General features: G+C 41.8%; 1 protein-coding gene across 2 annotated transcripts in view; it reads left to right on the top strand.

Moving 5' to 3' along the window:
• Positions 1-1,188: 1,188 nt before the first annotated feature.
• LOC109872974 (neuroligin-2) overlaps positions 1,189-23,436 on the top strand; it is a 78,409-nt gene continuing 56,161 nt past the window's right edge. Inside the window, exon 1 of one of the 2 annotated variants that reach the window (XM_020464422.2) lies at positions 1,189-2,146. The gene's annotated coding sequence lies outside the window, so the exon portion shown is untranslated. The remainder of the gene's footprint in view (positions 2,147-23,436) is intronic. The other variant, XM_020464420.2, reaches the window with a different exon arrangement.

Genomic DNA, 23,436 nt, shown 5'->3' with positions numbered 1-23,436 from the left:
GTGTGACCTTTCTTAGCATTTACAACCTCGGACGTAGAAACCTGCAAGCTATCATCTACATAACGAGGCAACAAACCCATACATTTACAACTGTGTATGAACAGTTTATTCATGATTGAAACTCATAGAACTCTAGTGCATTATTGACCCATGTCCTAACCTAAAGAATATGATCTCCTGGTACACACACATGCATAGGACACACGGCATGCACACAAACACACACACGCAGAGTTGCTGAGTAAAACCCCTGGGGCTGGTTTGGGCAGCTCTTCTGTTTTGTTGTTGTGGTTAATCACACGGACTCACAGAGCGGATGATGTGCCTGCAGCCGCCAGCTCTCTTCTCTGTCAGTCCTCTGCTCTCCCCTTACCTGTGATGAGTGGTCACAGACCCCCCGGGGGCACCAGCACCCAACAACCCACCCCCTCTCTCATTTTAACATGACATCTGAGTTTCGCTTGCTACAGAATAACAGCACACAGAAACACCAGCCAATAATCATATCCCTTTCCTCAGCCCATTGAATACCAAGGCTATACAGTATATATTTTACTCAGACTGAGCAAGACAGGGCCCGCACAAGGGAAAGGGGGATACCTAGTCAGTTGTACAACTGAACGCCTTCAACTGAAATGTGTCTTCCGCGTTTAACCCAACCCCTCTGAATCAGAGAGGTGCGGGGGGCTGCCTTAATCGACATCCACTCCTTCGGCGCCATAAACCTCAATTGCATACTCATCACGTCCTCTCTTCTCACCTCCTTCTCAAAACTTATTGGATGAGAAAGTCAGAGAAACTCCTCCTCCAATAGGTTTTGAGAAGGAGGCGAGGAGAGAGGATGTGAGGAGTATGCAATTGAGATTCTCCCAAGGTGCCACAGAAGTGAACCTCTGGCATCATAGGCTACTCTGGCATCGCCTATACCTATAACACATTTTGTAGGACTGAATGCAACATCACAGTAGCATGGTTCATTGAAGTCATTGGATACTGAATACAGATGCTTTATTTCAAGATACCGAGACCCGGTGCAACATAACCCATCTGAGATACAGTAGATAGCCTATCTGTCGACGAGGGAGAAGGAAAATGTTCCTATCGCTTTAACATTTTATGACGTCACCCAGATGCAGATCTGAAAATATACTTTATTCAATAGAGTTAAAACTGCTCCGAGTGTGGACAAAACAACATGTATGTAAATATTATTTCACAGATACAGAGTGGCTTCGGCAGATAATAAGACATCCTTATTGTGGCAAAAATGGGCACCGCACTCATTCTGCAGCAGCTTTGAGTGAATTCGAGTGAGCATGTGTCAGTTTTAAAAAGAGAGAAAGAGAGAAAAAAAGAGAGAGAGAGGGAGAGAGCGAGAGAAAAAGAAAGAGAGAGAGAGAGAGAGAAAGAAAGAAAAAGAGAGATGAAACACACAAGCAGCTCTTCTAAGGCAGCAGCCGAGGAATATTCACGAGCGAGAGGCTGCAAATTAATGAACATCGTTAGGCAACAATCCTGTAAAAGTAATTATGATATGCCAAACGAAGCCACAACGAAACGGAAGATCCATTCATAGCTCCCCTTTGTAGCCAATATAAAACATCAACGAAGAATCGCAAGTAGGCTAAAGCAAAGGAGAGGTCTGAAACCCTGTTTGGAGAGTCTTTATTTTATTCATTTAAATCATTCGTTAATGTTGGCCTTCTCGCAACAGAGGGAGGCGCCGTGGAAATGTATCACCATGGAGAGACGGAGAGAAGACGAGCATCCTTTGCGTTGAGTTAGCCGCTAATGCGTTACACGCATTTGTTTTTATTATTGTTTTATGCTCTCTGCTTTCTCTTACGGTATCAAACATGTGGTGAGCTATCTGTCGACTAGAGAGAGAGAGAAGGGTGTTGTCAGAAAGAGGAAAGACAGAAGGAGGGGGCATTAGGTGTTTTGGGGGGGGGGGGGAACGGGGGAGACAGACCGACACCGAGAAGGTGAATTGATGTGCGAAAGCCTGCGACACGTCACTTTCCTGAGAAATAATAATGCAAAAGAAAGAAATGGCGTAAAGCATAACCCCATAAAACAAGAGAGCGAACAAGACACATCTTCAAGGGAGACCCTCGCGTTCTCACGCTTATTGGGAATATTTTGGGTAAGCCTATTCCTACCTTTTTGAAACATAATTGTCATGATTTCCTATAGCTTTTATGTGTGTGCAAGCATCTGGGTGATGCGGTTGCTCCATAGGTTCTTCCCATGTATCGATCATGGCGCACTGTCACTGTTGGGAAATGAGATGTCAATTGGCAAATCTTCCTGTGAATTTGTAACGTTTTCCTTCAACGGTGGGCTATATCAGTGGCCTTTGCCTGTTGATAAACTGTCGCCTCCTGACGTTTTTGACGGTAACATTATGGCTGGCTATTATCCGCAGAACAACCCACGATGCCGAGTTGTCTTTCCGTCTTACCCAATAATAAAATGGAACCAAGACGGTCGGTATCAGATTTTATTTGAATCAGGACATGCCTATCTATGAGTCGGACAGGCAGTGCTGCTCACCAACCGAGGAGCCATTTAGGGGCTTAATTGCGCCCATCGCTAGGTAGGCTACGTAGGGACTTATTTTTTTCACTTGATAAGATAATGGTTGTAGGCTTTGTGCTCTTAAGAGTGCCAGATCCCTCCACCATAGGTTAAATAGATTGTCGTGTGTTTGATGGCATTTGCGATTTCTTTTAACGTCCTGCAGCGACTTTTTTTGTTTGACTTTTCCTGTTGAAATGCGATATCCCAAGTATAAATACAGTAAAGTACACACACAAAAAGGTAAAACATTGTTGTGTTTTTTTAATACACAACTGGTAACTTCAAGGAGTAGGGCATTCAAAGTGTCGGTCTGATGGGAAGTCGTGATGTCATCGGCCTCCCTCTGACTTGAGGAGCACCCCCCACACACACTTGTGCCATGTCATGACTTACCTGGACCTCCTATTGAGATGTGCCTTTTGCTAAGTAAATCAGGTGTTAAATGAGGTGAAAAGGAGACTGGAGTGCCACTTTAAAGGCAATTTTTAATATTGATCACTGTCATCAACATCAGCCCTAACAGTCACACATGTAAAACACACACCCGCACAAACACTCCCACACAGGTATGATCAGATGCACATCACAGGAGAGTGCATTGTGACTACGCAAGTGAATGCACACACTCTCGTCTAAGGAGAGAGGCCCATTTATATTCATTGCTGGTTGGGCAGTACTCAGTCAATGGCAGAATTCAGCTCAGACAAGAGGACCTCTGTTCAGATGGAGGTCCTGGGTACGTTTATACTCTGGCCTTCTTAATGATAGCAGATCCGTCTCTGCGCTGCCCACTGATCTGAATGATGGGCTCCTAATCAGCTAGTGCTCCTAACTACACTAATGACTCCGGGTACGTCTGCGATGTGTACATGATGTATGGAGAAGGATTCTATCAGTCCAATGATTTGGACGGTTATGAGGAAAAAGTGTGAGCTTTTGACTAAAACCAACAGGTTATGTCTAAGTCTATGGCCTGTACCCTGGCCCCATGCCTGGAGCAGCACTCGCTGTGTCATAACGCTGCCATCAAATCAAAGACTACATGCAAAGGAGTGTGTAGGGCTTTAGGGTCTGCACTCACCTATGAGGCACACTCATTATTCACACTTTGACATGCTCACAGCACAAACATAGCATTTTCATATATAACAGAATCTACCATATACTTTTTTGTTGGCAAAGTAGAGAGAGTATCTTTACCCTAGCCTGTCGGAGTAGAGAGATTCACCTAGTAGACCTATACTGCATCTTCTCTGTGTGGAGACTGGCGGAGTCTCGTGTGGCTGTGTTGAGCAGGCCAGGTCCAGGGAAGAGAAGGGGCTATAGGGATGTAGCCTTGCAGTGAGTTCATCATGGATGCATGCATATGGGGCCTTTCCTCAGAGCGGATGAATAATGAAGGGTACGCCGATGTTCAGTTTGCACCAACCCCTGAGTATGCACTTCTTCTCTGGTGCCTGGCACAACTAATGTGTGTTCTGTTTTACACGGGGCCAGCTTGTAGGCATCTACTGCAGCTGGATTACCATTACCATCATCAGGGTGGGTGGAGCCTGCTTCCTTCACACTCAGATATTAACTTTAAGACCGTTGGCTCGGTTTTGTGCTTTTATTTTCATATCCTGTTCTTTTTTTAAGTTGTCGGCTTCTTGTCCTAAGTGAAACTTTATAACCATGCAATATCATATGCAACTTCCATGGCAATATGTAGTGAATTGTCTGGCAAGTAGAAATGTGTGGATGTAGACATTTTTTTCTTGGTAGAATGAATAGGGTTGTTTACAGAAAACGCTGCATTTTGCAGGTGTGTGTGGCCAGTGCAGCCATCTTTTTTCATGTCTTCACCGTATATAACAAGGTCATTTTAGTGCTGGTTCATTTCCCATCCAGGTGATCCCTAGTCCTCTCTCACACACTTATCAGGCTGATATCAGTACAACCCTGTCTTACGCTGACTTCCGTACAGTTCCCTCAGAGGACAGGAAATCTCAGAGTACACTTGCCTCTTGCGCATACAAATGATGTCGGTACGGTCCTTTCTCACACACAGCTGATCTCAGTGCACCACTTTGGTTGACCTATTCACCACCTCAATGTACTGTAGCCAGCTGTCATTTTTTTTCTTCTTCATCATTTGCTACATTCACAGGCTTCACACCAAACAGACCAGTGTAGCGTGTGAATCATCGGCTGGACTCAACACTTTTCTCAAGGCAAGATCTATATTTCAGCAGCTGCCTGTGATGGTGCCAGGCTCCAAAAAGCTCTCAACATGGCCCAATGAACCGTGGTTATTTGCCCAGATGGGTGCCTAACCCCAAATCCCCAAATGTGGCCCAGTGAACCAGGCTAATGATGCCTGCCGGGACGCAGAGCAACACTGGCTGTACTGAGAGGAGTGGCTGGTCCCCTCCTGCCCTGTCCTGCCTCTGCTGCAGCTGCTGACTAAGGAGATTTCCTTCGTTGTGTTCCATCGTGAGCTACGACTGACAGGCTATGGAGGCCTGATGGAAAGTGCTCGTGTTATTCAGAATGTGAAGACTAAAGTTTGAGCTTTTACTGTATTACAAGGAAAAGAAAATGAGGAAACTGGTCAAACATGCCACATTTGTTGCAAACTTTGTGACCTTCCGACCAGTAATGTAGAGATGATTCAAAACAACATTGTAAATGATGGAGCGGAACTCTAGTCAAACCCAGTGTTGTCCAATTAGCTTCTAGATCAGCGGCCACCAACCTTTTCTGAGTCAAGATCACTTTCGAAGTCAAAATCCAAGCTGAGATCCTCCGCTCAAACTTTTAAAAAATGTAAAAAACGTAAACCTATGCAACATTAACCTATTAAAAACTGTTCTGTAGGAATAAGGTTTGTGCATTAGACCTAATACATGATCACAGCATATTGGCGATGCTTGGCATGGCAATATTGTTCTTCTCAGACCATATTATATTTCAAAACGTGAGCTAAATAGATCTGTTGTATTACTTGGGGCACAGCTGAGCATAAATTGAACTAATTAGATTTTTTGTTTTTACTGGATTTTTCTGATGGTCAGTCTCAGCGGAGGGAGGAGGAGCGCAACAGAGGGTCCGCCTCTTACGTTCTCTGCTCTCTCCCTCCCTCCGCTGAGACTGACCAGAGAGAGGGGACACCGTCTTCCACCTGTTGGTGGAACTCGAGTCGCACTGCATTATTTCTGCCTCATGCACAAATTCATATTGTTCCTATGACCATAGAAAGTCAAATATTCCTTGATATTAAAATGGAAACAACAAGCCGGTAATAATAACAACGCAGGCCTATCAACAGGCTACATTTGGCTACTCATTCATTGCAGTTGCAGTGCTGGTTGGTTGGTTGTGGCGAGAGTGGAAGTAGGGAGAGGCACGTTTTATGGTTTGTAAAAGTGTTTCATAAAAACCAATGTTAACAGTGCTGAATAAAAACTTAAACGTGAACACTCATAAAAACAGGAGTTCTTAGCTGCATTCTTTGACAGTCTCTTTCTGGTGTTGGTTTTAACAGTTCGGGAATCTCACTTAGTATGAAACTTTGCTGTGGTGTCTTGGAAGTTCCAGGCACCTTGATTTGAGCTATCTGACACTTGAGTTAGCACTCGGTGGCAACAGCGCGAGACGAATTTAAAACAAATAGGAGCGCAAAGGTTTATCATTGGCTTTTCTACAGAAATGTTTGGCGATCGACTAGGAATGCCTTGAAGATAGACCGGTTGGTGGCCACTGCTCTAGATACAGTCCCCAGCCTGTCCCTTTTGTCAAGACCCGGGAGCAATTATTTCCTGAGCATTCCTCTGCTACGTGTCACTATCGAGTCACAACCCAACAACATGACACAGGGCAGCTTATGTCCCATTTTCTTAATTTCACATTCCAGACCTCTTATTGCATTCACCCTGTCACATTACAGGGATAATCAAGGATTATGAGAAGAGAGCATCTCTTTTTAACAGAGCTGGAATATAGCTTCTATGTGTGATAAAGTGTGTAAAATCTTGGTTCCCTCTGTGTTTCAGGGGCCAGGGATTAGTAAGTAAGCGGCTCCTGTGGGTGTTAGGCCCTGATGTCACAGGACATAGAGCTCCTTCGCTTGACGGGTGAACCTGAAGGGAAAACACAAGTAAACACAGAGGCATAATTGGGAGGAGTTTCCGTTTGTGGAGTTAGTGGACTGCCAGTGGGTTTTTGCGGAATAAATGCGCTTTCAGGTGAAAGCCTCACTATCACATTGCTGGGGAATAGGGAATTATACCGCTGGGGAAAAAAACAGCAATGCAGTTTATTCCTGCTTTTCTGAAAACTGCCTTAAATTATTCAGTTGTTTGGAAACTCAGATCCCAGCTGGACTACATTGCTGCGTCAGTTCAGGGACTATGTTTCAGCAGTGGTGGAGGAGACAAGCCAAGCAAACAAACACGGGCAAACCAGATGGTAAGCAGATAGCCAAATAGACAGAGGCAGGCCCGAGTCAGAGCAGAGCAGACAGAGGTGTTGTAGTATTGGCCCTAAAGTTAATTTGTACCTGTCCTTACAAAAAAACAGCGTGAAAAAAAGATGTGCTTTTCGAACACGTGTGTGCAAATCCCATTTGAAATGTTCTCATGAGTAAGATGTGGTTTTTGAACATGTGTCAAGTTTCACATTTACATTTTTCACCTTTTTCCCTCGTGAAAAAAATCAATTCCCCGGGTGAACTTTTTTCATCACTTCCAGCTACATCTGGTCTCCCATCTAGGGACCTATCAATACCAACCCTGCTTAGCTTTGTTGCTGGAATGACTTGCAAATGGAAAAAAGAAAGCGAAAGCAAAGGCCAGTGTAATAACCAAAGACCGGGGAAATTGTAGGAAAGAGAGAGGTGTTTTATTTTTAACAAAATATTTGAAAACTATTGTTTTGCATCCATATACAATTAATTTGCTCTTGCAATAGAACATTATTTCCTTGCAATATTTTGTTTTGCTATCAATACTTTCCTATTTATGTTTTGCTTTCAATATCATTATCTTTGTTTGCAATAATATATATTAATGGCACAAAAGTAACTCACTCCCTAGAGGATTCCACTATATAACAACACTATGACTCTATTAAAGTAACTCACTCCCTAGAGGATTCCACTATATAACAACACTATGACTCTATTAAAGTAACTCACTCCCTAGAGGATTCCACTATATAACAACACTATGACTCTATTAAAGTAACTCACTCCCTAGAGGATTCCACTATATAACAACACTATGACTCTATTAAAGTAACTCACTCCCTAGAGGATTCCACTATATAACAACACTATGACTCTATTAAAGTAACTCACTCCCTAGAGGATTCCACTATATAACAACACTATGACTCTATTAAAGTAACTCACTCCCTAGAGGATTCCACTATATAACAACACTATGACTCTATTAAAGTAACTCACTCCCTAGAGGATTCCACTATATAACAACACTATGACTCTATTAAAGTAACTCACTCCCTAGAGGATTCCACTATATAACAACACTATGACTCTATTAAAGTAACTCACTCCCTAGAGGATTCCACTATATAACAACACTATGACTCTATTAAAGTAACTCACTCCCTAGAGGATTCCACTATATAACAACACTATGACTCTATTAAAGTAACTCACTCCCTAGAGGATTCCACTATATAACAACACTATGACTCTATTAAAGTAACTCACTCCCTAGAGGATTCCACTATATAACAACACTATGACTCTATTAAAGTAACTCACTCCCTAGAGGATTCCACTATATAACAACACTATGACTCTATTAAAGTAACTCACTCCCTAGAGGATTCCACTATATAACAACACTATGACTCTATTAAAGTAACTCACTCCCTAGAGGATTCCACTATATAACAACACTATGACTCTATTAAAGTAACTCACTCCCTAGAGGATTCCACTATATAACAACACTATGACTCTATTTAAGTAACTCACTCCCTAGAGGATTCCACTATATAACAACACTATGACTCTATTAAAGTAACTCACTCCCTAGAGGATTCCACTATATAACAACACTATGACTCTATTAAAGTAACTCACTCCCTAGAGGATTCCACTATATAACAACACTATGACTCTATTTAAGTAACTCACTCCCTAGAGGATTCCACTATATAACAACACTATGACTCTATTAAAGTAACTCACTCCCTAGAGGATTCCACTATATAACAACACTATGACTCTATTAAAGTAAATCACTCCCTAGAGGATTCCACTATATAACAACACTACGACTCTATTAAAGTAACTCACTCCCTAGAGGATTCCACTATATAACAACACTACGACTCTATTAAAGTAACTCACTCCCTAGAGGATTCCACTATATAACAACACTACGACTCTATTAAAGTAACTCACTCCCTAGAGGATTCCACTATATAACAACACTACGACTCTATTAAAGTAACTCACTCCCTAGAGGATTCCACTATATAACAACACTACGACTCTATTAAAGTAACTCACTCCCTAGAGGATTCCACTATATAACAACACTACGACTCTATTAAAGTAACTCACTCCCTAGAGGATTCCACTATATAACAACACTACGACTCTATTAAAGTAACTCACTCCCTAGAGGATTCCACTATATAACAACACTACGACTCTATTAAAGTAACTCACTCCCTAGAGGATTCCACTATATAACAACACTACGACTCTATTAAAGTAACTCACTCCCTAGAGGATTCCACTATATAACAACACTACGACTCTATTAAAGTAACTCACTCCCTAGAGGATTCCACTATATAACAACACTATGACTCTATTAAAGTAACTCACTCCCTAGAGGATTCCACTATATAACAACACTATGACTCTATTAAAGTAACTCACTCCCTAGAGGATTCCACTATATAACAACACTATGACTCTATTAAAGTAACTCACTCCCTAGAGGATTCCACTATATAACAACACTATGACTCTATTAAAGTAACTCACTCCCTAGAGGATTCCACTATATAACAACACTATGACTCTATTAAAGTAACTCACTCCCTAGAGGATTCCACTATATAACAACACTATGACTCTATTAAAGTAACTCACTCCCTAGAGGATTCCACTATATAACAACACTATGACTCTATTAAAGTAACTCACTCCCTAGAGGATTCCACTATATAACAACACTATGACTCTATTAAAGTAACTCACTCCCTAGAGGATTCCACTATATAACAACACTATGACTCTATTAAAGTAACTCACTCCCTAGAGGATTCCACTATATAACAACACTATGACTCTATTAAAGTAACTCACTCCCTAGAGGATTCCACTATATAACAACACTATGACTCTATTAAAGTAACTCACTCCCTAGAGGATTCCACTATATAACAACACTATGACTCTATTAAAGTAACTCACTCCCTAGAGGATTCCACTATATAACAACACTATGACTCTATTAAAGTAACTCACTCCCTAGAGGATTCCACTATATAACAACACTATGACTCTATTAAAGTAACTCACTCCCTAGAGGATTCCACTATATAACAACACTATGACTCTATTAAAGTAACTCACTCCCTAGAGGATTCCACTATATAACAACACTATGACTCTATTAAAGTAACTCACTCCCTAGAGGATTCCACTATATAACAACACTATGACTCTATTAAAGTAACTCACTCCCTAGAGGATTCCACTATATAACAACACTATGACTCTATTAAAGTAACTCACTCCCTAGAGGATTCCACTATATAACAACACTATGACTCTATTAAAGTAACTCACTCCCTAGAGGATTCCACTATATAACAACACTATGACTCTATTAAAGTAACTCACTCCCTAGAGGATTCCACTATATAACAACACTATGACTCTATTAAAGTAACTCACTCCCTAGAGGATTCCACTATATAACAACACTATGACTCTATTAAAGTAACTCACTCCCTAGAGGATTCCACTATATAACAACACTATGACTCTATTAAAGTAACTCACTCCCTAGAGGATTCCACTATATAACAACACTATGACTCTATTAAAGTAACTCACTCCCTAGAGGATTCCACTATATAACAACACTATGACTCTATTAAAGTAACTCACTCCCTAGAGGATTCCACTATATAACAACACTATGACTCTAAAGGTGTTTAAAGCTGCAATCCTTAATTGAAAGATTAACAAAGGCGTCTCGCTGCCTCAGTTTTGGTAAAAAGCTGAGGTATGAGGCTGGACCATCCATGATATCAAAATTATATACTGTAAATGATGCTTTTTAGGCTAAACAGTGTTTGTTTACTTTGACTTTGTTTACAGAAATTGTAGTTAATGTGGCTATGCAGTGAGATTGCACATTTAGATTTATACTTTCACGTGAAATTGAACAGTGACATAGAAGTTTTTCACATATGAAACTGCAAATTTAATTTTTTACATGTGATTGTTTTTCACATGTGAACTTGCAATTCCACATGTGAAAGTGAGAGTTTTCTTACATGTGAACCTGCAAATGAGATTGTTTCACATGTGATTCATTTTCACGTGGAGTTTTTTTTACATGGTGTGTTTTTCACCTGTGAAAGGTTTTAACATGTGAAACCACAAATTTCATGTAGAACTGCAATTCACATGTGAGATTAAAAAACATGTTCTTCTCCTCACATGTGAAAATGTGGTGTGAACATGAACTCTACATTTAATACATGTAAAAAATATGGTTTCACGTGACATTTTTAAGCTCAACATTTGAAAACAGCTATTTCGCATGTCAAATTTACATTTTCATATGTGAAAATCACATTTTCACTTGTGAAACTGCAAATCCCTTGTGAACTGATCATTTAAAATGTTTTTTTTTGCAAGGGTGTAGAAGTCCTCCAGACATTATTCATCACAAGGGTTGGGTTTGCCACCTGGCCACACATTTGTTTCACCCCAAGTTGAGTAACGTCCGTGTCCCCATTTAATAAGTGATGTACTTTAGTTTTTAACGCCAAGCGCTAGTGTACAGTGCTGTGTAATGAAACATTCTGGAATGTGCTCTGTTTTAAAGCATGCAAGGCTCCCTGAAGGTGAGCATCTGGCCTTCCAAATGATGATACATCACATAACAAGCATCTTAACTAATGCAGGATATTAACCATTTATCAAAAGGAAGCTTTGTATGTCTGCTGAGGCTGATCAAGACTTGGTTCATTCTACAGCTCTCACATGGCCCTGTCATCAAACGCTCTATTGATATTCTACAAGTTCATTTCTAACCAATTATGTATTGCGTGTCACGTGATGATTGTAAAATTGTATATTGATTGTTTATTTTAGAGCAACACGGGGTGCCCTTGAGACAAATGATTATGATTGGTTGACCCCTGACCCTCCTCATAACTCATCTCTAATCACTCCCTGTCACATCCTACTCTAAACAGTATCACATGACCATCTCCACATCATCCTATGTCACTGTCCATATTATCCTTCCTGAATACCCTGTATCACTCTACCTCCCCCATGTCATTCTACACCACCGTTGTCTGTCACCATCCATTTTACCTGGTTATTCTCTACATGCTCTGCATTAGTCTTCAAACCTCATTACTCCCATATCACTCTCAATATTCCTGTATCACTCCACATCCCTATGGCTCTCCATCATCCTCCAAACCACTCCATCTGGGTCCAACATCATGGGTTCTCGTTTTGGTATAGTACCTGCCTACTACTTAGACCGTCTCTCCTGCATTTATCCCCTGATTGCACAGCTGTGTGTGTGTGTGTGTGTGTGCGTGCGTGCTGCGCCGCCTGCCGCCCAGGGTTTCTTTGCACTCTCAGGCTCTTATGTAAGACGGAGGCAGGTGGTGCAGACACGGTTCACTCTGGACATGGGGAGAGAGAGAGCTGTGAATCACAGTTGGGTCTAGTGAAGCTAGCTATAGCAGCAACTGAGCCACTGAAAGTTAAAAATGGCAACATCAAAACCAAACATTTGCTGAAACCGTGACCAGACACAATACACTGTTTTTTTTATATCATAATCAGCATAAAACCAATCTATTAGACAGTAAAAAAAATAAAAAAAATAAATGATTTATCTTGTGGCAATTATTACCTTTTCACATAATAAATATATATATATATATATATATATATATATATATAAAAAGTATATATGATTAGATCAATGTTGACACATTATGTCCCATGTTGTAGCGTATATGACATATGGCTTGCACTTCTGCTCTTCTCAGCATCGTGTGTCTCAGAGGACATAGATCACTGCTCTGCTCTCATACAGTGGGGCAAAAAAGTATTTAGTCAGCCACCAATTGTGCAAGTTCTCCCACTTAAAAAGATGAGAGGCCTGTAATTTTCATCATAGGTACACTTCAACTATGACAGACAAAATTAGAAAGAAAAATCCAGAAAATCACATTGTAGGATTTTTTATGAATTTATTTGCAAATTATGGTGGAAAACTTTTGTTATTGACCAAATACTTATTTATCTCAATACTTTGTTATATACCCTTTGTAGCAATGACAGAGGTCAAACGTTTTCTGTAAGTCTTCACAAGGTTTTCACACACTGTTGCTGGTATTTTGGCCGATTCCTCCATGTAGATCTCCTCTAGAGCAGTGATGTTTTGGGGCTGTTGCTGGGCAACACGGACTTTCAACTCACTCCAAAGATTTTCTATGGGGTTGAGATCTGGAGACTGGCTAGGCCACTCCAGGACCTTGAAATGCTTCTTAAGAAGCCACTCCTTTGTTGCCCGGGCGGTGTGTTTGGGATCATTGTCATGCTGAAAGACCCAGCCATGTTTCATCTTCAATGCCCTTGCTGATGGAAGGAGGTTTTCACTCAAAATCTCACGATACATGGCCCCATTAATTCTTTCCTTTACACGGATCAGTCGTCCTGGTCCCTTTGCAGAAAAACAGCCCCAAAGCATGATGTTTCCACCTCCATGCTTCACAGTAGGTATGGTGTTCTATGGATGCAACTCGGCATTCTTTGTCCTCCAAACACGACGAGTTGAGTTTTTACCAAAAAGTTCGATTTTGGTTTCATCTGACCATATGACATTCTCCCAATCTTCTTCTGGATCATCCAAATGCTCTCTAGCAAACGTCAGACGGGCCTGGACATATACTGGCTTAAGCAGGGGGACACGTCTGGCACTGCAGGATTTGAGTCCCTGGCGGTGTAGTGTGTTACTGATGGTAGGCTTTGTTACTTTGGTCCCAGCTCTCTGCAGGTTATTCACTAGGTCCCCCTGTGTGGTTCTGGGATTTTTGCTCACCGTTCTTGTGATCATTTTGACCCCACGGGGGAGATCGAGGGAGATTATCAGTGGTCTTGTATGTCTTCCATTTCCTAATAATTGCTCCCACAGTTGATTTCTTCAAACCAAGCTGCTTACCTATCGCAGATTCAGTCTTCCCAGCCTGGTGCAGGTCTACAATTTTGTTTCTGGTGTCCTTTTGACAGCTCTTTGGTCTTGGCCATAGTGGAGTTTGGAGTGTGACTGTTTGAGGTTGTGGACAGGTGTCTTTTATACTGATAACAAGTTCACAGGTGCCATTAATACAGGTAACAAGTGGAGGACAGAGGAGCCTCTTAAAGAAGAAGTTACAGGTCTGTGAGAGCCAGAAATCTTGCTTGTTTGTAGGTGACCAAATACTTATTTTCCACCATAATTTGCAAATAAATTCATAAAAAATCCTACAATGTGATTTTCTGGATTGTTTTTCTCATTTTGTCTGTCATAGTTGAAGTGTACCTATGATGAAAATTTCAGGCCTCTCATCTTTTTAAGTGGGAGAACTTGCACAATTGGTGGCTGACTAAATACTTTTTTGCCCCACTGTATATAAGCTATGGTGATTTGAGCCCTCGTAGGTTGGCATTTATGATTCTTGCCTTGGAGGCAGCTCTGCAGAGTGGTCACTAGCTGGTACAGCCACAGTCATAAAATCTGATTTTAAACCTAACCTTAGCCTCAACCTTAACCACACTGCTAAGCCTTATGCCTAACCCTAACTTTAAAGACGAAAAAGCACATTTTTGTTTTCGTAAATCTTTACGGTATATACAATTTTGACTTTGCAGCTGGCCCATCTAGCAGAAATTGCTTAGTTCTGCCTCCAGGGCAAGATTCATGACAATAACAACCTGTTGAGTCCTCTGGAAGTTCCTCCTACTGTTAGCCAAACCTGTATGGTGGACAGATATATTGATGGACAGGTGAAATGAGGTGTATGGAGATTACAAGGCCAACTAGAAATGCCCTAGAACTCTTCCTCATTTTGTCCACCAGTAACGTCATTAAAAAAATCCATTGCATGCAGCAATATGACTCCTCGTAGCCGTTTGCATATTTCATTTCGTTCCCCCCCCTAGAAGCAGCTGATATAAATATTGAGAAACAACTACCGCATAAATACATTATTTGAAGGAGCTGCTGCTAAAACAAAGGAAACCAAAAAGAGATCCCTTTTTTGACATTATTGAACAACCAAATTGAAAGCATAGCGCATAAGAGTGCTGGGCCAGTAACCGAAAGATCGCCGGTTCGAATCTCCGAGCCAACTTGGTGAAAAGTATGTTGACGTGCCCTTGTGTGAAAAATATGTTCATGTGCCCTTGAGCAAGGCACTTAATCTTAATTGCTCCTGGTTAAGAGCGTCTGTTAAGTGAGAAGTATTCTGAGGACTGAGAGACTGCCTGTGCCTCGAGAGCACCGCTGTAGGGACACGTGAGGGATGCCTTCCCACTGATGAGTTTGGCAGCATGCACCTGTAGTCTTTTAGTGACTGATTGAAGAGTTTCAGACGCGCCAAATCCGGATATCAATTTAAACTTTTAATTTAGCATTGTTCTGATTCTCGGCCAAAACCGGCATAGACAATTATTCCAGCCTTTAAAAACAAACGTTCCCGACTATCAGCAATAAAATGAATACAAATATTGCATGTCTTATCTATCAGTGTAGAAGTGATACAATGCCAACCTACCGACAAATAGGTCAATGATTTCTTTATTTTTCAATGCGCATAGATGCACATTTTGTTGATCCTATGGTTCACCTCAAGGTGTTCTGTATCTGACATTGCTAAAAAAGAGATCCAGACATCACCAACTCTGACCAACTAAAAATAAGAATTTGAACTCTGTGTGAACTAAGCTACAGACAACATAGACGGTATGGAGTAATTAAGATATCTCAAACGCCAAAAGGCATGGAACTATGATATTGTGTTTGAGTCATGGGATGGTCAATTTCGTATCTGCTGCAATTTATCCCCTAGGCCAGTTGCAGGCCTGAGTGACGTAGCTGGGTCCTCGGGGGAAACGTATCAAGCCAGACCAACCTTCCGACCCCCGATCTATATATATGCCAAGACAACTAGCCCTAAAACCGCTTATCATTCTGTCCATGTTAGGGTCGGAGGAAAGGATAACTTGGCTGTGGACGTGCTAATGCTAGCTAAGTCCACTTTAAGACAGGCCGTGACTGTGGGGGATGTGATTGCTGTCCCTAAAGACAGAGTGAAGAGGATGGCAACCTCATTGAAGACACATTTACTCATTCTTGTCCCGAGAGAGAGGGAGGCAGGGTGAAAGAGTGCCTCCGTGCTTACATGTGTTTTGTGCGTGATCTCTGTCAAATACATACATTGCTTCTATCTTTGCAAACTATTGTATATTAATGTTGCTAAAGCAGGTTATAACAATCCATAGCTAGTTAACTAAATGAAGTACAATAAAACATAATAAAGAAACTTGACCAAGACACAGACCTGCAAAGCTGTGAAGATAAGGAAGTTAGTAAAGCTATACCTGAACCATTACAATGTCTCTCTCATGCTATAGCTCCCACTCTCCTTGCACTTTCCCTAAATTCTAAATGGGTTTTTTAAGGTGTGACAGCAGTGTTTTACAGTCTTTTTTTTTTACAAAGTCTGAAATATAATAGGACTCTCTAAGCCTCCATCTCCCTCTAGTTTCTAGTGAGAGAATGTGATTTACAAAGCTATTGAGATCCCCCCCCAGCTGCCCCCCTCCTCCCTCCAATGGAAACGCTCGTAGCGTAATTACTTTACAAGATGGATGGAGCCCATCCAGGGCGCCCTGGACCCCCAGCTAAATCAAAGCCCTCTTTCCGTCGGGTCGAGAACCGCTCGCAAGAACGCCACACGCGTCAGAAATGAGTGCACCTCCCATTCCCCCAGCATCTCTCACACATCCTCCTCTCGCCTCTTCTCATCTGTACATTGCCACTCCATGCCATAGATCAGGCCCCTGCAGCACCTATGAGCGAGAGAGGGATGGTGGTAGAGAGAGAGAGAGAGAAGGGGGAGACTGAGATGCAGGTGTGTGCCACAGTAGAGGACACTGCACTACTCTGCCCTCTCATTCAGAGACATATGAAAAGGTGTCCAGCTTTTAGAAATTAAATGCCACACATTTGTGTGTGTCATACACTCACATCAATGGGATGGGCCGGCACCCGGTCCAGTCACACATATTGTTTGTCTCTGGCATGCACGGCGGCATACCCCCAAACTCGCACATTCACATGCACACCCACACACACCCTGACAGACACATGAGAGTACACAAACAGGATTTAGTCCTTGCTCTGCTCTCCCTCCCTCCATTCCTCTCTCTTTCTTCCTGTTTCTCTCTCTCTCTTCCTCCCCCTCTCTTTCTTCCACCCCTTCTCTCTATCTCTCTGTCTTTATTCCTCTCTCTCTCTCTCTCCTGAGCCTGGCTGTAAACTCCCAGCTCCCCTGCCTAGCTCCCAGGTCTTGCCCCTAGGCATGGACCAATTTGCTGGAACTTGTGTGTGTGCCTGTGTGTGTGTGTGGGGGGGGGGGGGGGTGTTTGGCAAGTGAAGGTATGTGGGGGCTGTATCTGTTTTAATCCATGATGAAGTGTAGCTGTTGCATTTGATATGGCTCAGAGTGATTACTACTCCTTAGACCACCCCTCATCCCTTTGTTCTACAGGTACATCACTTTCCCCCATACACAGGCCACCTCCCATGTTACACCAGCCTGCACACAACCTGCAATATTCAGTCATATTCATCATCTCTCAGCTGGTGTAACATGACCACGTCATGTTTTAAGTGATTCCATATACACTTTGAAAGATACGAGTACAGCTCAAATCTATTACAAATGTTGATTATCCTTCTATCAATTGGAACATTAAACATCACCAGTAAGCAGTCATAGAAGAGCTGGCATGACATGTGAACGCAGTTGACATGACTTGGCGCAGACACAATGGGTCAGTTAGATTGTGCTTTGCTGCGCTCTGTGTTATGGGGCCACTTGGGTTCATTATTCAACCTTTCAGACCATTCTTCTCAGCCAGGATCGCTCTCCTTAAATTAGCCGTGGCTAGAGGGGAAGCAGCTGTCAAACTGCTCACACTCCCCCAATATACACACACACACACACCTAGTTTGCTGCCTCGATAAATAGTAATTAGTGTGTGGCCAGATTGTTCACACCAGTGTACCTCAGTAACACGCACACTGGCACTCAGGAATGCCAGCCAAGACAAAAGCTGTGTTCGAATACCCATACTAACATACTGTATACTAATGTACTATTAGTTCATTTTTGTATACTGTAAACAAATGGTATCCTTTCAGTTGAGCGTACTACCGGTATTTGAGGATGTTGCTATGCAACCTCTTGCTAGCTTGTTAGCATAACAAATGACTAGCCTTACACTTCGGCGTGTTCGTAAATTCAGAGAGTTGCCAGATTGTCCGTTCGTAAATTCAGAGCGTTGCCAGATTGTCCGTTCGTAAATTCAGAGAGTTGCCAGATTGTCCGTTCGTAAATTCAGAGCGTTTCCCCCTGGTAGCGTTCAGAATGCATACTGGGCGCTCTGGCTGGGGAGTGGGGATCGTTCCGAGCATTCTGACCACAACTGCCCTAGCAGAGATGGTTTTCCAGAGCGTTGGTGACTATCTGTGCTGCTGGCAACAATTTAATTACGCTTTTTTTTTGGCCGACGTTTACTGACACGGGCCATATTCAACGGGTGTTGAGCGTTCGTAAATTCATCAGTTAATCTGCGCTCTGGCACATTCAGATGAGAGTGCTCTGTAATCGGAGTAGATGGCCAGAGCGAATATGTTCATTGCGTCTCAGAACGCACGACTATACGATTTAGCTAAGATTGACGTGAATAATCAAGTCAATAAACGTTGGGTAGATAAGTTAGCATATAGTTAATATACTGGCAAGTTCGATGAATTGCGTCATCGGGCCTAAAAGTATGGAAATAGTGTCCACTGTGTGTAGTCTTCGTATTTTGGCGAATGGAGTACGACATCCGGTAACTTGTGGCATACTAACTCTATCCATACTATGACCAATAAACATACTACATACTCAATTTACGTCACAAATAGTATGGTTAGTGCGGTTAGTATGACTATTCGAACACAGCTACACTGTACATGCATACAAAACATACAATTCAATAGATTTCTACATTATCTGGGCAATAATTATTGTGTGCGGGCAATGCTTCCGTGTTTTTGTGTATGTGTGTGAAGGGTAGTCAGATGAAGGGTCACTGGCTGGTATGTGGGCTGCTAGCATTAAGATTAAAGACCAGTGGTCACCGTGGGCGACACATTAACTGTCCGGCGGAGAGCCATTTTTTTTTGTCTCACCTTCCCTTCTGCCCGCTGTTTTATGTCCCTAGTCTCTTTCCCTGACTCGTTTACAACCTTTACCCCTGCTTCGTTAGAGGCCCCTTAATTTACTTTTATTTGATTATTCATGAACTTGTTTATCTGATTGGTTCTCATGCTGTGACTTGTAGGAATGCATCCTGGGAGAAATAATGACAAATAAAATCTCAAAGGAACTCAATGGTCTTCTGTCTCCTTGTCACTGGCTCCTCTAGGATTCCCCTAGCCAGAAACTTTAATAATTTTACATTTTTAGAAACTTAAAAAAATTAACTATTTTGAAGTCATGGTTGAACTTTGGGTTAATTAATATCGTAACTTTAAGTTGGGAACTTTGTTTAGTTGTAATCTAAATTCCCCTGGCTGGAGTGAGATGGGGTTTGAGGGTGGTGGTCGGGAACTCTGTAGTGTTTGACTGAGCACTTCTCAGAGTGGAGCTGCTTGGAGAGAAAGAGAGCTCACACTGAACAGAGGGAATTCTGGGATGAAGCTCCCAGCCTTCATGAAGGATGACAGCCCAGGGGTTCAGTGTGATTATGAGGTCACCCTGAAATTAACACTGGAACAAGAAATAACATGCTAAAATGATTATTTTCTCAGACAGATTAACCTTCAGTGGGATATTGCTGTCCAGAACAGATTTGCTAAGAATAGATTGAACTAAGAATCAGAAAAGATTCAGTCAGAGTGGGAGAGGAGAGGGGATATTACCCTCCACTGTATATTAACCAGGGATAGATTAACTAAGAATAACATTAGAGTTGAATTATCCAGCTTTCAGTTTTACTGTACTTGCAGTAAATCCGCCGTGTGTGTGTGTGTGTGTGTGTGTGTGTGTGTGTGTGTGTGTGTGTGTGTGTGTGTGCGCGTGCGTGCACCTGTGTGTTTTCTGCTCATAGAAACGGACGCCTGAGTTGCTGTGGATTGAAACATAAGTTCGTTATCCCAGAGACGTTGGCATTCTGTTTTTTGGCCTTATAAACTGCTTGACATCCACAGAAGTACACTAACACAGGAGTACAGAACAGCTTGATAGTTGAAACGGTGCATGTGTTGTTTTTTAGCACCGGCGGCAGAGACAAAGAAGCTTATGACACGCTGTTTGTTCAAACGCCACCATTCTGCAGGGTTTTCACGGTTCACTTTGACCATTCGTCCACTTAAACACACTTCTTAAACTGTCCTGGAGGCAGAAGGTATTACTACATCAAACGGCTTCACCTGACAAAGCCACAATGACTGTTACAGATGTAGGATCTTAATTTGAGTTAGTTTGCTACAGCAGGAAAATAATCCTGCAGCAACAGGAAATGTTTTTTAAAATGTTTATTTAACCTTTATTTAACCAGGTAGACTAGTTGAGAACAAGTTCTCATTTACAACTGCAACCTGGCCAAGATAAAAAGCAAAGCAGTTTGACACAACACAGAGTTACACATGGAATAAACAAACATACAGTCAATTATTATTATAAATTATTACATTACATGTGGATTATATTTCATGGATATTTTTCGTAGGGGTTGATACGTTTCACATTAGGGCAAATCATGTCTGAAATTTTTAAGGTGAAGTAAGTTACAACCTTTTAGAAGCCTTTTTAAACCTTGAATACACTACAAGTTTGCATTTCCTGCTGTGGATGAAAATTCTCATCAACATAAGAGTGATCATATTAAGATCCTACATTTGTAGGCCTTTTACACAACCCTACACACTTCTACTGATGGGGCTGCTGGTGCTTGTACTATCTGACCCTATTTCAACACATATTGTAGGCCTATGTGGTGGGCCTGAACAATATGTCAATGGTAATATAATTTTTGGGCTGGTTTCATTGCTTCCCCTTGCCATTCCTTAGAGATATAGCTAGTGTTGTCTTTCTCATTGTGTGAGCTGATAATGGAATAATTAGAGCTTTGTGCACTAGCCCCTCCCCCTGCAGTCAATACTCTGCATCTTGTGTGAGAGTGTGTATGTGTCTGTAGCTCGTGCACACTCAGGGAGCTGGGCAGGCAGTGGGGAGGAAGTCTGTCAGACTGCAGGCCCTGTAGAATGTGACCCTAACCCACGCTAAGCTAATCAATAAGGGCTCACATGTGGGATTCCTCCCCGTGAGCTAAACGCTAATGCTAGCACTCTGTTGGGCCAGAACACACAACACCTCCCTGACTGAGAGACATCTGCATACTCACACACATTTACTGTACACACACACACGTATACTGCATCGCGAAGAGAGAAATATTATCTGTGAGAGATTTATGAGCTGACCTTATCATGCTGATATATAAATAAACCTGTCTCTCAGAGACTCGGCAGAAGTTAAGGCACGTGCTCTTTTGCAATTTCGACTTGCACTTCTCTGGCACTCTGCTATTTTCCAACCCTGGCGCCTTATTATAAGAGCTTGCTTGCGCTGAGGTGGGAGTGGTGGAAATAACTGAGGTGTGTCCTTACAAACGTGCCCCAATGTTCAAGCAGCGCTAATAGCTAAATGTCTCCAAATGAATTCAGAGTTCATTTTGATATTTCTGGTGGGGGTTAGGGTGCACACAATGCCTTTTGCTCATGGAACGAGATGTGATTTATGATATCATGCTTCTGACCATATCCTATTTAACAAACAGATTGTTTTTGATGGGGGGGGGGGAACTTATTAGAATGATTCACCGTCCATGAGTTTGTTGAGAACGTACATGGCTCGAATGCGATGCAATTTTGTCTGCTATTTCTGTAGAAGTCCAAATATGGTCTGTGAGATAATTCCATGATGTTTATAAAGCATTACATTTGGGAACAGTGTCACGGTGAGTGGACATTCCCCATTCTCTTCATACTGAATCTATGTCCAGCTCCTGTGAAAAATTTGGGTGGTGTAAAACCCTCCATAGTCTTCAGTTTCCTTGTCTATAGGCCTATAATACGCCTACGGGGAGCAATTATGCTGCCTGTAACTGTTTAGACAGCCTATTTAAAACCATATTGTTGTTTTTGTTTTTCATTGTATACTGTCTTTTTAGGCCTTATCAATAGCCTAGTGAATGTAACTATGCTTGGCATGCCTATGTCCAGACTGCAATTTACTGTGTGTGTGTGTGTGTGTGTGTGCCTGCCTGCCTGCCTGCCTGCCTGCCTGTACCTAGGCTTGTTTTGTCTTATTTTATTTTTTTTGAAAATAGTGGTGGATCCATTTTCATAAAATCAATAATATTATGCATATGGCTGGGGGGTTGCTGCTAGTAATGCCCTCCAGGTGTGTTGCCCGTATTAATGATAGCGCACAATTTCCAGTGGTAGGCCAACACTGTACTGTCATCTGCTAGCATAACTACCTTCGCTCCTCGTCTCCTGCTCTCTAATTTGTGGGAGTGAAAACCGGGTGGACATGTGGTGATTATGAAGGTTTGGTCGATGCAGCCATAGCTATGTCTCCCTATTGTTGTTTAGTGTGTCATATTCCTTTCATTTCCTTCTCTTTGTCTTGTCTTGTTTTTCGGGGGGTGTGGGGTCAAAAAAACAAATGCATATTTATGAAATCTAATTTCAGCCCACTTGCCAAGTGCGATATGCAGCAGGCCCTAATTATATCTGATAAATATGCATGACTAACGACATTTGAGGATCTCCAATAATCAGAGCAAAGAGATCTCATTAAAACACGAGGGTGACTCATATCTGGATGCAGTCATGAGGTATATACACCCTGAGAAACCATTACAGTCTAACATGACACCAACGCCAATACCACAACATCATAATGTTGAGAAACAGATCAACAATTGGATCAACACAGATCAATACACAAATCCTTAGTCATCAAGTATAGGAATTCCAATTGTCCACAATCACATCTCAAAAACCAATGGGCTGAAACTTCAAAGGTAGAAATGTATCATGCTTTATCTTAATCTCTGTCCTATTACCCTCATATACAATGTGACACAGGAAGTTGTGCTCTGGCTTTTACACCTGCCAAACTGGGATCATAATCATCATAATCATCATTGTCGTACTTCATTGTTTTAATGGGCCATATTTAAAACAGGACGGGTAGTTGTTGGCTGGCAAACCGATGGCATAT

The sequence above is a fragment of the Oncorhynchus kisutch genome, linkage group LG28 (assembly GCF_002021735.2).
Source record: "Oncorhynchus kisutch isolate 150728-3 linkage group LG28, Okis_V2, whole genome shotgun sequence".
NCBI lineage: Eukaryota > Metazoa > Chordata > Actinopteri > Salmoniformes > Salmonidae > Oncorhynchus > Oncorhynchus kisutch.
The sequence above is the reverse complement of the archived record's forward strand: the minus strand, read 5'-3'. Positions and strand labels throughout refer to the sequence as shown.